The sequence below is a fragment of the Cetorhinus maximus genome, unplaced genomic scaffold, assembly GCF_964194155.1.
Source record: "Cetorhinus maximus unplaced genomic scaffold, sCetMax3.hap1.1 HAP1_SCAFFOLD_795, whole genome shotgun sequence".
In the NCBI taxonomy this organism is placed as follows: Eukaryota; Metazoa; Chordata; class Chondrichthyes; order Lamniformes; family Cetorhinidae; genus Cetorhinus; species Cetorhinus maximus.
In genome coordinates, this window is record NW_027596737.1 from 90,001 (window position 1) to 102,500 (window position 12,500).

Genomic DNA, 12,500 nt, shown 5'->3' on the forward strand with positions numbered 1-12,500 from the left:
ATGTGGGTAAATGGTGAACCAGTTAGCAGGCAGAGCAGCCGGCCGGCAATTAGAGCCGCCCGCCCGCTAATCAAGGTGCAGTTAGGTGCAGAACAGCCCATCAGCTCCAGGGGCTAAGTACATGTGGGTCAATGGTTAACCAGTTAGCAGGCAGAGCAGCCGGCCGGCAATTAGAGCCGCCCGCCCGCCCGCTAATAAGGGTGCAGTTTGGTGCAGAACAGCCCATCAGCTTCCAGGGGCTAAGGACATGTGGGTAAATGGTGAACCAGTTAGCAGGCAGGGCAGCCGGCCGGCCGGTAATTAGAGCCGGCCGCCTGTCCGCCCGCTAATAAGGGTGCAGTATGGTGCAGAACAGCCCATCAGTTTCCAGGGGCTAAGTACATGTGGGTAAATGGTTAACCAGTTAGCAGGCAGGGCAGCCGGCCGGCCGGTAATTAGAGCCGTCCGCCTGTCCGCCCGCTAATAAGGGTGCAGTTAGGTGCAGAACAGCCCCTCTGTTTCCAGGGGCTAAGTACATGTGGGTCAATGGTTAACCAGTTAGCAGGCAATGCAGCCGGCCGGCAATTACAGCCGCCCGCCCGCTAATCAGGGTGCAGTTAGGTGCAGAACAGCCCATCAGCTTCCAGGGGCTAAGGACATGTGGGTAAATGGTTAACCAGTCAGCAGGCAGAGCAGCCGGCCGGCAATTAGAGCCGCCCGCCCGCTAATCAGGGTGCAGATAGGTGCAGAACAGCCCATCATTTTCCAGGGGCTAAGTACATGTGGGTAAATGGTTAACCAGTTAGCAGGCAGGGCAGCCGGCCGGCCGGTAATTAGAGCCGCCCGCCCGGTGATAAGGGTGCAGTTAGGTGCCGGCCAGCCCAGCAGCTCCAGGGGCTATGTACATGTGGGTAAATGGTGAACCAGTTAGCAGGCAGGGCAGCCGGCCGGCCGGTAATTAGAGCCGCCCGCCCGGTGATAAGGGTGCAGTTAGGTGCCGGCCAGCCCAGCAGCTCCAGGGGCTAAGTACATGCGGGTAAATGGTTAACCAGTTAGCAGGCAGGGCAGCCGGCCGGCAATTAGAGCCGCCCGCCCGCTAATCAGGGTGCAGTTCGGTGCAGAACAGCCCATCAGCTCCAGGGGCTAAGTACATGTGGGTAAATGGTTAACCAGTTAGCAGGCAGGGCAGCCGGCCGGTAATTAGAGCCGACCTCCCGGCCATTACGGGTGCAGTTAGGTGCCGACCAGCCCAGCAGCTCCAGGGGCTAAGTACATGTGGGTAAATGATTAACCAGTTAGCAGGCAGGGCAGCCGGCCGGTAATTAGAGCCGACCTCCCGGCCATAGGGCTGCAGTTAGGTGCCGACCAGCCCAGCAGCTCCAGGGGCTAAGTACATGTGGGTAAATGATGAACCAGTTAGCAGGCAGGGCAGCCGGCCGCTAATTACAGCCGCCCGCCCGCTAGTAAGGGTGCAGTTAGGTGCAGGACAGCCCATCAGTTTCCAGGGGCTAAGTACATGTGGGTAAATGGTTAACCAGTTAGCAAGGCAGGGCAGCCGGCCGGCCGGTAATTAGAGCCGGCCGCCTGTCCGCCCGCTAGTAAGGGTGCAGTTAGGTGCAGAACAGCCCATCAGTTTCCAGGGGCTAAGTACATGTGGGTAAAAGGTTAACCAGTTAGCAGGCAGGGCAGCCGGCCGGTAATTACAGCCGCCCGCCCGCTAATAAGGGTGCAGTTAGGTGCAGAACAGCCCATCAGTTTCCAGGGGCTAAGTACATGTGGGTAAATGGTTAACCAGTTAGCAAGGCAGGGCAGCCGGCCGGCCGGTAATTAGAGCCGGCCGCCTGTCCGCCCGCCAGTAAGGGTGCAGTGAGTTGCAGAACAGCCCATCAGTTTCCAGGGGCTAAGTACATGTGGGTAAATGGTTAACCAGTTAGCAGGCAGCGCAGCCGGCCGGGAATTACAGCCGGCCGCCTGTCCGCCCGCTAATAAGGGTGCAGTTAGGTGCAGGACAGCCCATCAGTTTCCAGGGGCTAAGTACATGTGGGTCAATGGTGAACCAGTTAGCAGGCAGAGCAGCCGGCCGGCAATTAGAGCCGCCCGCCCGCTAATCAGGGTGCAGTTAGGTGCAGGACAGCCCATCAGTTTCCAGGGGCTAAGTACATGTGGGTAAATGGTTAACCAGTTAGCAGGCAGGGCAGCCGGCCGGCCGGTAATTAGAGCCGGCCGCCTGTCCGCCCACTAATAAGGGTGCAGTTAGGTGCAGAACAGCCCATCAGTTTCCAGGGGCTAAGTACATGTGGGTAAATGGTTAACCAGCTAGCAAGGCAGGGCAGCCGGCCGGCCGGTAATTAGAGCCGGCCGCCTGTCCGCCCGCTAATAAGGGTGCAGTTAGGTGCAGGACAGCCCATCAGTTTCCAGGGGCTAAGTACATGTGGGTAAATGGTTAACCAGTTAGCAGGCAGGGCAGCCGGCCGGTAATTACAGCCGCCCGCCCGCTAATAAGGGTGCAGTTAGGTGCAGAACAGCCCATCAGCTTCCAGGGGCTAAGGACATGTGGGTAAATGGTGAACCAGTTAGCAGGCAGGGCAGCCGGCCGGCCGGTAATTAGAGCCGGCCGCCTGTCCGCCCGCTAATAAGGGTGCAGTTAGGTGCAGAACAGCCCATCAGTTTCCAGGGGCTAAGTACATGTGGGTAAATGGTTAACCAGTTAGCAGGCAGGGCAGCCGGCCGGCCGGTAATTAGAGCCGGCCGCCTGTCCGCCCGCTAATAAGGGTGCAGTTAGGTGCAGAACAGCCCCTCTGTTTCCAGGGGCTAAGTACATGTGGGTCAATGGTTAACCAGTTAGCAGGCAGAGCAGCCGGCCGGCAATTACAGCCGCCCGCCCGCTAATCAGGGTGCAGTTAGGTGCAGAACAGCCCATCAGTATCCAGGGGCTAAGTACATGTGGGTAAAGGGTTTACCAGTTAGCAGGCAGGGCAGCCGGCCGGCCGGCAATTAGTGCCGACCTCCCGGCAACAAGGGTGCAGGTAGGTCGCCGACCAGCCCAGCAGCTCCAGGGGCTAAGTATATGTGAGTAAATGGTTGACCAGTTAAGCAGGCATGGCAGCCGGCCGGTAAGCGGAGCGTCCCGCCCCGTAATACGGGTGCAGTTAGCTGCAGAACACACCGGCAGGTCCAGGGACGAAGTACTTGGACGGGGAAACGGTTAACCAGTTAACAGGCAGGGCAGCCGTACGGGCAGAAGAGCCGCCCGCCCCGTAATACGGGTGCAGTTCGCGGCAGACCAGCCCCGCAGCTCAAAAGTCTAAGTGGAGAACGGGGAACCGGTTGACCGGTGAGCCGAAGCATGCCAGCAGGCAGGGAAGGTGCAAAAAGGGCCGATAAGACCGAACCGGCACGAGTAACAGGCTGCCGGGGGCGGGTTCCCAGCAAACCAGGTGAGGGGGCGTGGCCGGAGGCCGCGCAGCAGAGCCGCCCGCCCGTGAGTACGGTTAGAGGCAGCAGCGGGCTTCCCCAGCAGGGCAGAAGCCGAAGTGCAGGGAGCGAAATGGTTAACCAGCGAGCAGGCAGCATTCCGGCAGGGCTGGAGGGCGAAAAACGGCGTAAAATAACGGACCGGCAGGAGGAAATGGCTGCCGGGGGGCGGACCCAGAGCCCCCACGTGAGGGGGCGGTTCGGGAGGCAGAGCCGCGCATGCGCGGTTGGAAAACGCGTCACGTCGGAGCAGGGTGAAATCATTAACCAGTCGGCCGCTTCGACGTCGGCTGGCCGGGCCGAGGAGGGTCGGACCGGGGAAAGGTTCCCGGTTTCGTGTCCGTCGGGTGGTCCCGAGTGCGGCAGGAAAAAATCCGGAGTCCTGGGAGCCTTTTTTAAAAAAGAACCGGTCCGGGATGGGGTCGGATTTGGAAGCGTTTGCGGGGCCTAGGTGCCTCTTCGTCGGCATGACTACCGGACGGTCACCCGCCGATCGGCATTTGCGATTTGTTGGCTGGGGAGGTTGGCGGGGTACCTGCAGAATAGTAGGAGGTGGCAAATCGAGAATCGGTCGACATCGCCAAGTGCCTTCTCGAGCCTCCAGGTCTGCAGGGACCGACCCAGGCTGCCCCCAAACCGACCGCGAGGCCGTGCCGGGCGGCCATTTTTGGCCATTTTCGGCATTTTTCGCGTCTTTCGGTAGGTCACGGAAAGCGGCGGCCTGAAGCCCGGGCGTGCCCGGGGAAGGCTCCCCTTCGCCCGCGGGACCGGATTTGCCCCGGAAACGTCCCGAAGCCGGCCGGGAAGGCGGTTTCGAGGGCGAAGCACCTCCGATTGCCTTCGCAAGGCCGGGGAAAGTGGCCCCTGGGCCCGGGAGAGCAAAATCCGTGCGAGGACGGAAGCCCATGAGGTCAGATCCGAGGCTCTTACCCGGCGCCCGGTGGGGGTATTCCCGCAAAGAGCAGCGAGTGCGCCCGGCGACGGGTCAAGTTGCAATTTCTGGCATGCCACTCCTGGAGCTGGTTCATGAGTTCCCCTCGGAAGTCCCGATGAGGAAAGGGCAAAATGGCGTTTTGCGGGCTTTGGGGCCTCTTCGTCGGTAGGACTACCGCCCGACCTTACGCTTGGAATTGTCGGCAGGGGAGGTTGGCGGGGTACCTGCAGAATAGTAGGAGGTGGCAAATCGAGAATCGGTCGACCTCGCCAAACGCCTTCTCGAGCCTCCAGGTCTGCAGGGACCGACCCAGGCTGCCGCCAAACCGACCGAGAGGCCCTGCCGGCGGCCATTTTTGGCCATTTTCGGCATTTTTCGCCTCTTTCGGCCGGGATGGAAAAGCGGCGGACTGAAGCCCGGGCCTGCCCGGGGAAGCCTCCTAATCGCCCGGGGGACCGGATTTGCCCCGGTGAGAGCCCCGGAAACGTCCCGAAGCCGGCCGGGAAGGCGGCCAAGGGCGAAGCACCTCGGATTGCATTGGCAGGCCGTGCAAAGTGGCCTCCGGGCCCGCGAGACAATGCAGGGTGCCCTCGGTGTGCCCCTGAGAAATGGTTAACCGAAAGAAGGACAATGCGCCTCGGATTGCATTCGCAGGCCGTGCAAAGGGGCCCCCGGGCCCGCGAGACGTTACAGATTGCCCTCGGTGTGCCCCTGAGAAATGGTTAACCAATTGGACTTAGTCTCTGGCAGAGAGACAAAGTGCTTTCACGAGAAATGGTTAACCAATTGGACTTAGTCTCTGGCAGAGAGGCAAAGTGTTTGCACGAGAAATGGTTAACCAATTGGACTTAGTCTCTGAACGGCAGGCAAATTGTGGCCTTGAGAAATGATTAACCAATTGGACTTAGTCTCTGGCGGAGAGGCAAAGTGTTTTCTCGAGAAATAATTAACCAATGAGGCCAATGGACCTCGGGTTGCATTGGCAGGCCGGGCAATGAGGCTCTTGGGCCCGCGAGAGCAAAATCCGTGCACAGACGGAAGTCCATGAGGTCAGATCCGAGGCCTTTACCCGGCACCCGGTGGGGGTATTCCCGCAGAGAGTAGCGAATCTGCCCGGCGACGGGTCAAGTTGCAATTTCTGGCATGCCACTCATGGAGCTGGTTAATGAGTTCCCCGCGGAAGTCCCGATGAGGAAAGGGCAAAATGGCGTTTTGCGGGCTTTGGGGCCTCTTCGTCGGTAGGACTACCGCCCGACCTTACGGTTGGAATTGTCGGCAGGGGAGGTTGGCGGGGTACCTGCAGAATAGTAGGAGGTGGCAAATCGAGAATCGGTCGACATCGCCAAAAACCTTCTCGAGCCTCCAGGTCTGCAGGGACCGACCCAGGCTGCCGCCAAACCGACCGAGAGGCCCTGCCGGCGGCCATTTTTGGCCATTTTCGGCATTTTTCGCCTCTTTCGGCCGGGATGGAAAAGCGGCGGCCTGAAGCCCGGGCCTGCCCGGGGAGGCCTCCTAATCGCCCGGGGGACCGGATTTGCCCCGGTGAGAGCCCCCGAAACGTCCCGAAGCCGGCCGGGAAGGCGGCCAAGGGCGAAGCACCTCGCATTGCGTTGGCAGGCCGTGCAAAGTGGCCTCCGGGCCCGCGAGACAATGCAGGGTGCCCTCGGTGTGCCCCTGAGAAATGGTTAACCAAACGAAGGACAGTGCGGCTCGGATTGCATTGGCAGGCCGTGCAAAGGGGCCCCCGGGCCCGCGAGACGTTACAGATTGCCCTCGGTGAGCCCCTGAGAAATGGTTAACCAATTGGACTTAGTCTCTGGCAGAGAGGCAAAGTGTTTTCAAGAGAAATGGTTAACCAATTGGACTTAGTCTCTGGCAGAGAGGCAAAGTGTTTTCCAGAGAAATGGTTAACCAATTGGACTTAGTCTCTGAACGGCAGGCAAATTGTGGCCTTGAGAAATGATTAACCAATTGGACTTAGTCTCTGGCGGAGAGGCAAAGTGTTTTCTCGAGAAATAATTAACCAATGAGGCCAATGGACCTCGGGTTGCATTGGCAGGCCGGGCAATGTGGCTCTTGGGCCCGCGAGAGCAAAATCCGTGCACAGACGGAAGTCCATGAGGTCAGATCCGAGGCCTTTACCCGGCACCCGGTGGGGGTATTCCCGCAGAGAGTAGCGAATCTGCCCGGCGACGGGTCAAGTTGCAATTTCTGGCATGCCACTCATGGAGCTGGTTAATGAGTTCCCCGCGGAAGTCCCGATGAGGAAAGGGCAAAATGGCGTTTTGCGGGCTTTGGGGCCTCTTCGTCGGTAGGACTACCGCCCGACCTTACGGTTGGAATTGTCGGCAGGGGAGGTTGGCGGGGTACCTGCAGAATAGTAGGAGGTGGCAAATCGAGAATCGGTCGACATCGCCAAAAACCTTCTCGAGCCTCCAGGTCTGCAGGGACCGACCCAGGCTGCCGCCAAACCGACCGAGAGGCCCTGCCGGCGGCCATTTTTGGCCATTTTCGGCATTTTTCGCCTCTTTCGGCCGGGATGGAAAAGCGGCGGCCTGAAGCCCGGGCCTGCCCGGGGAGGCCTCCTAATCGCCCGGGGGACCGGATTTGCCCCGGTGAGAGCCCCCGAAACGTCCCGAAGCCGGCCGGGAAGGCGGCCAAGGGCGAAGCACCTCGCATTGCGTTGGCAGGCCGTGCAAAGTGGCCTCCGGGCCCGCGAGACAATGCAGGGTGCCCTCGGTGTGCCCCTGAGAAATGGTTAACCAAACGAAGGACAGTGCGCCTCGGATTGCATTGGCAGGACGTGCAAAGGGGCCCCCGGGCCCGCGAGACGTTACAGGTTGCCCTCGGTGTGCCACTGAGAAATGGTTAACCGAACGAAGGACAATGCACCTCGGATTGCCTTCGCAGGCCGTGCAAAGGGGCCCCCGGGCCCGCCAGACGTTACAGGTTGCCCTCGGTGTGCCCCTGAGAAATGATTAACCAATTGGACTTAGTCTCTGGCGGAGAGACCAAGTGTTTTCACGAGAAATGGTTAACCAATTGGACTTAGTCTCTGGCAGAGAGGCAAAGTGTTTTCCAGAGAAATGGTTAACCAATTGGACTTAGTCTCTGAACGGCAGGCAAACTGTGGCCATGAGAAATGGTTAACCAATTGGACTTAGTCTCTGGCAGAGAGGCAAAGTGTTTTCAAGAGAAATGGTTAACCAATTGGACTTAGTCTCTGGCAGAGAGGCAATGTGTTTTCACGAGAAATGGTTAACCAATTGGACTTAGTCTCTGAACGGCAGGCAAACTGTGCCCCTGAGAAATGATTAACCAATTGGACTTAGTCTCTGGCAGAGAGGCAAAGTGTTTTCTCGAGAAATAATTAACCAATGAGGCCAATGGACCTCGGGTTGCATTGGCAGGCCGGGCAATGTGGCTCTTGGGCCCGCGAGAGCAAAATCCGTGCACAGACGGAAGTCCATGAGGTCAGATCCGAGGCCTTTACCCGGCACCCGGTGGGGGTATTCCCGCAGAGAGCAGCGAGTGCGCCCGGCGACGGGTCAAGTTGCAATTTCTGGCATGCCACTCATGGAGCTGGTTCATGAGTTCCCCTCGGAAGTCCCGATGAGGAAAGGGCAAAATGGCGTTTTGCGGGCTTTTAGGGCCTCCTCGACGGTAGGACTACCGCCCGACCTTACGGTTGGAATTGTTGGCAGGGGAGGTTGGCGGGGTACCTGCAGAATAGTAGGAGGTGGCAAATCGAGAATCGGTCGACATCGCCAAAAACCTTCTCGAGCCTCCAGGTCTGCAGGGACCGACCCAGGCTGCCGCCAAACCGACCGACAGGCCCTGCCGGCGGCCATTTTTGGCCATTTTCGGCATTTTTCGCCTCTTTCGGCCGGGATGGAAAAGCGGCGGCCTGAAGCCCTGGCCTGCCCGGGGAGGCCTCGTAATCGCCCGGGGGACCGGATTTGCCCCGGTGAGAGCCCCCGAAACGTCCCGAAGCCGGCCGGGAAGGCGGCCAAGGGCGAAGCACCTCGGATTGCATTGGCAGGCCGTGCAAAGTGGCCTCCGGGCCCGCGAGACAATGCAGGGTGCCCTCGGTGTGCCCCTGAGAAATGGTTAACCAAACGAAGGACAGTGCGCCTCGGATTGCATTCGCAGGCCGTGCAAAGGGGCCCCCGGGCCCGCGAGACGTTACAGATTGCCCTCGGAGTGCCCCTGAGAAATGGTTAACCAATTGGACTTAGTCTCTGGCAGAGAGAGACAAAGTGTTTTCACGAGAAATGGTTTACCAATTGGACTTAGTCTCTGGCAGAGAGGCAAAGTGTTTTCAAGAGAAATTGTTAACCAATTGGACTTAGTCTCTGGCAGAGAGGCAAAGTGTTTTCCAGAGAAATGGTTAACCAATTGGACTTTGTCGCTGGCGGAGAGACAAAGTGTTTTCACGAGAAATGGTTAACCAATTGGACTTAGTCTCTGGCAGAGAGGCAAAGTGTTTTCACGAGAAATGGTTAACCAATTGGACTTAGTCTCTGGCAGAGAGGCAAAGTGTTTTCAAGAGAAATGGTTAACCAATTGGACTTAGTCTCTGGCAGAGAGGCAAAGTGTTTTCACGAGAAATGGTTAACCAATTGGACTTAGTCTCTGGCAGAGAGGCAAAGTGTTTTCACGAGAAATGGTTAACCAATTGGACTTAGTCTCTGGCAGAGAGGCAAAGTGTTTTCAAGAGAAATGGTTAACCAATTGGACTTAGTCTCTGGCGGAGAGACAAAGTGTTTTCAAGAGAAATGGTTAACCAATTGGACTTAGTCTCTGGCAGAGAGGCAAAGTGTTTTCACGAGAAATGGTCAACCAATTGGACTTAGTCTCTGGCAGAGAGGCAAAGTGTTTTCCTGAGAAATGATTAACCAATTGGACTTAGTCTCTGGCGGAGAGACAAAGTGTTTTCCTGAGAAATGATTAACCAATTGGACTTAGTCTCTGGCGGAGAGACAAAGTGTTTTCAAGAGAAATGGTTAACCAATTGGACTTAGTCTCTGGCAGAGAGGCAGAGAGGCAGAGAGGCAAAGTGTTTTCAAGAGAAATGGTTAACCAATTGGACTTGGTCTCTGAACGGCAGGCAAATTGTGGCCTTGAGAAATGATTAACCAATTGGACTAAGTCTCTGGCGGAGAGACAAAGTGTTTTCACGAGAAATGGTTAACCAATTGGACTTAGTCTCTGGCAGAGAGGCAAAGTGTTTTCAAGAGAAATGGTTAACCAATTGGACTTAGTCTCTGGCAGAGAGGCAAAGTGTTTTCAAGAGAAATGGTTAACCAATTGGACTTAGTCTCTGGCAGAGAGGCAAAGTGTTTTCACGAGAAATGGTTAACCAATTGGACTTAGTCTCTGGCAGAGAGGCAAAGTGTTTTCACGAGAAATGGTTAACCAATTGGACTTAGTCTCTGGCAGAGAGGCAAAGTGTTTTCAAGAGAAATGGTTAACCAATTGGACTTAGTCTCTGGCGGAGAGACAAAGTGTTTTCAAGAGAAATGGTTAACCAATTGGACTTAGTCTCTGGCAGAGAGGCAAAGTGTTTTCACGAGAAATGGTCAACCAATTGGACTTAGTCTCTGGCAGAGAGGCAAAGTGTTTTCCTGAGAAATGATTAACCAATTGGACTTAGTCTCTGGCGGAGAGACAAAGTGTTTTCCTGAGAAATGATTAACCAATTGGACTTAGTCTCTGGCGGAGAGACAAAGTGTTTTCAAGAGAAATGGTTAACCAATTGGACTTAGTCTCTGGCAGAGAGGCAGAGAGGCAGAGAGGCAAAGTGTTTTCAAGAGAAATGGTTAACCAATTGGACTTGGTCTCTGAACGGCAGGCAAATTGTGGCCTTGAGAAATGATTAACCAATTGGACTAAGTCTCTGGCGGAGAGACAAAGTGTTTTCACGAGAAATGGTTAACCAATTGGACTTAGTCTCTGGCAGAGAGGCAAAGTGTTTTCAAGAGAAATGGTTAACCAATTGGACTTAGTCTCTGGCGGAGAGACAAAGTGTTTTCAAGAGAAATTGTTAACCAATTGGACTTAGTCTCTGCCAGAGAGGCAAAGTGTTTTCAAGAGAAATGGTTAACCAATTGGACTTGGTCTCTGAACGGCAGGCAAATTGTGGCCTTGAGAAATGATTAACCAATTGGACTTAGTCTCTGGCGGAGAGACAAAGTGTTTTCACGAGAAATGGTTAACCAATTGGACTTAGTCTCTGGCAGAGAGACAAAGTGTTTTCACGAGAAATGGTTAACCAATTGGACTTAGTCTCTGGCAGAGAGGCAAAGTGTTTTCAAGAGAAATGGTTAACCAATTGGACTTAGTCTCTGGCGGAGAGGCAAAGTGTTTTCACGAGAAATGGTTAACCAATTGGACTTAGTCTCTGGCGGAGAGACAAAGTGTTTTCACGAGAAATGGTTAACCAATTGGACTTAGTCTCTGAACGGCAGGCAAACTGTGGCCATGAGAAATGGTTAACCAATTGGACTTAGTCTCTGGCAGAGAGGCAAAGTGTTTTCAAGAGAAATGGTTAACCAATTGGACTTAGTCTCTGGCAGAGAGGCAAAGTGTTTTCCTGAGAAATGGTTAACCAATTGGACTTAGTCTCTGGCGGAGAGGCAAAGTGTTTCCCGTTGTAATGGTTGGCCAATGCACTTCGGATTGCGTTGGTAGGCCGTGGAAAGTGGCTCTTGGGCCCGCGAGAGCAAAATCCGTGCGCAGACGGAAGTCCATGAGGTCAGATCCGAGGCCTTTACCCGGCACCCGGTGGGGGTATTCCCGCAGAGAGTAGCGGGTGTGCCCGGCGACGGGTCAAGTTGCAATTTCTGGCATACCACTCCTGGAGCTCGTTAATGAGTTCCCCTCGGAAGTCCCGATGAGAAAATGGCAAAATGGCGTTTTGCGGGCTTTGGGGCCTCCTGGACGGTAGGCCTACCGCCCGACCTTACGGTTGCAATTGTTGGCAGGGGAGGTTGGCGGGGTACCCGGAGATTTTCGGGGACACGATTTTCAGAACATTTTCAGACAACGGTCACACTTTAAAAATGCCCAGAAAAGTGCGACTTTGAGGGTGGTAAGCGTTTTCAAATAGAATACCTTTCAAAGAGCTCTCGGAAGTCCTATATGAGGATTTAAGATGAATTTGTGCGGGCTTTCCGAACTCTGTTGTCGGTCTGAAATATCGGCCAGGGTCCAGACCGGTGGTAACCCTGGTTTAATAAACTTGGCCTGTGGCGAAAAGAACAGACAAAATGACAAAGTGTCAAATATATATATATATATACATGTGTATTTATGAACAAAAAAAATCACAAAGTGTCACCTGGCGGTGTACTTGATGATGAAAAATAAAAATACAAAGTCTGTTCACAGGCACCTTTGGGGCGGGGGTGCCTGAGTCCCCTTGGGTTGCACACTAGAGTGTTTGACATGGACAGAGTCAACACTGTGTGCGTGCCCAGAACCCTTTTGAACGCAGGCGACGCACGCCGGTCGGCATTTCCTCTCCGTGCGAGCGCCAACAGGTTGCTTCCGTTGTTTTACAAATAAGAAAATTGTATTTATGAGCAGCAAAAAAAAAAATCACAAAGTTTCACCTGGCGGTGTACTTGATGATGAGAAATAAAAATACAAAGCCTGTTCACAGGCACCTAGGGGGCGGGCGGGGTGCCTGAGTCCCCTTGGGTTGCACACTGTAGTGTTTGACATGGGCAGAGTCAGCACTGTGTGCGTGCCCAGAACCGATGTGAACGCAGGCGACGCACGCCAGTCGGCATTTCCTAGCCGTGCGAGCGCCAACATGTTGCTTCCGATGTTTTACAAATAAGAAAACTGTATTTATGAGCAAAAAAAATCACAAAGTGTCACCTGGCGGTGTACTTGATGATGAAAAATAAAAATACAAAGCCTGTTCACAGGCACCTAGGGGGCGGGCGGGGTGCCTGAGTCCCCTTGGGTTGCACACTGTAGTGTTTGACATGGGCAGAGTCAGCACTGTGTGCGTGCCCAGAACCGTTTTGAACGCAGGCGACGCACGCCAGTCGGCATTTCCTAGTCGTGCGAGCGCCAACATGTTGCTTCCGTTGTTTTACAA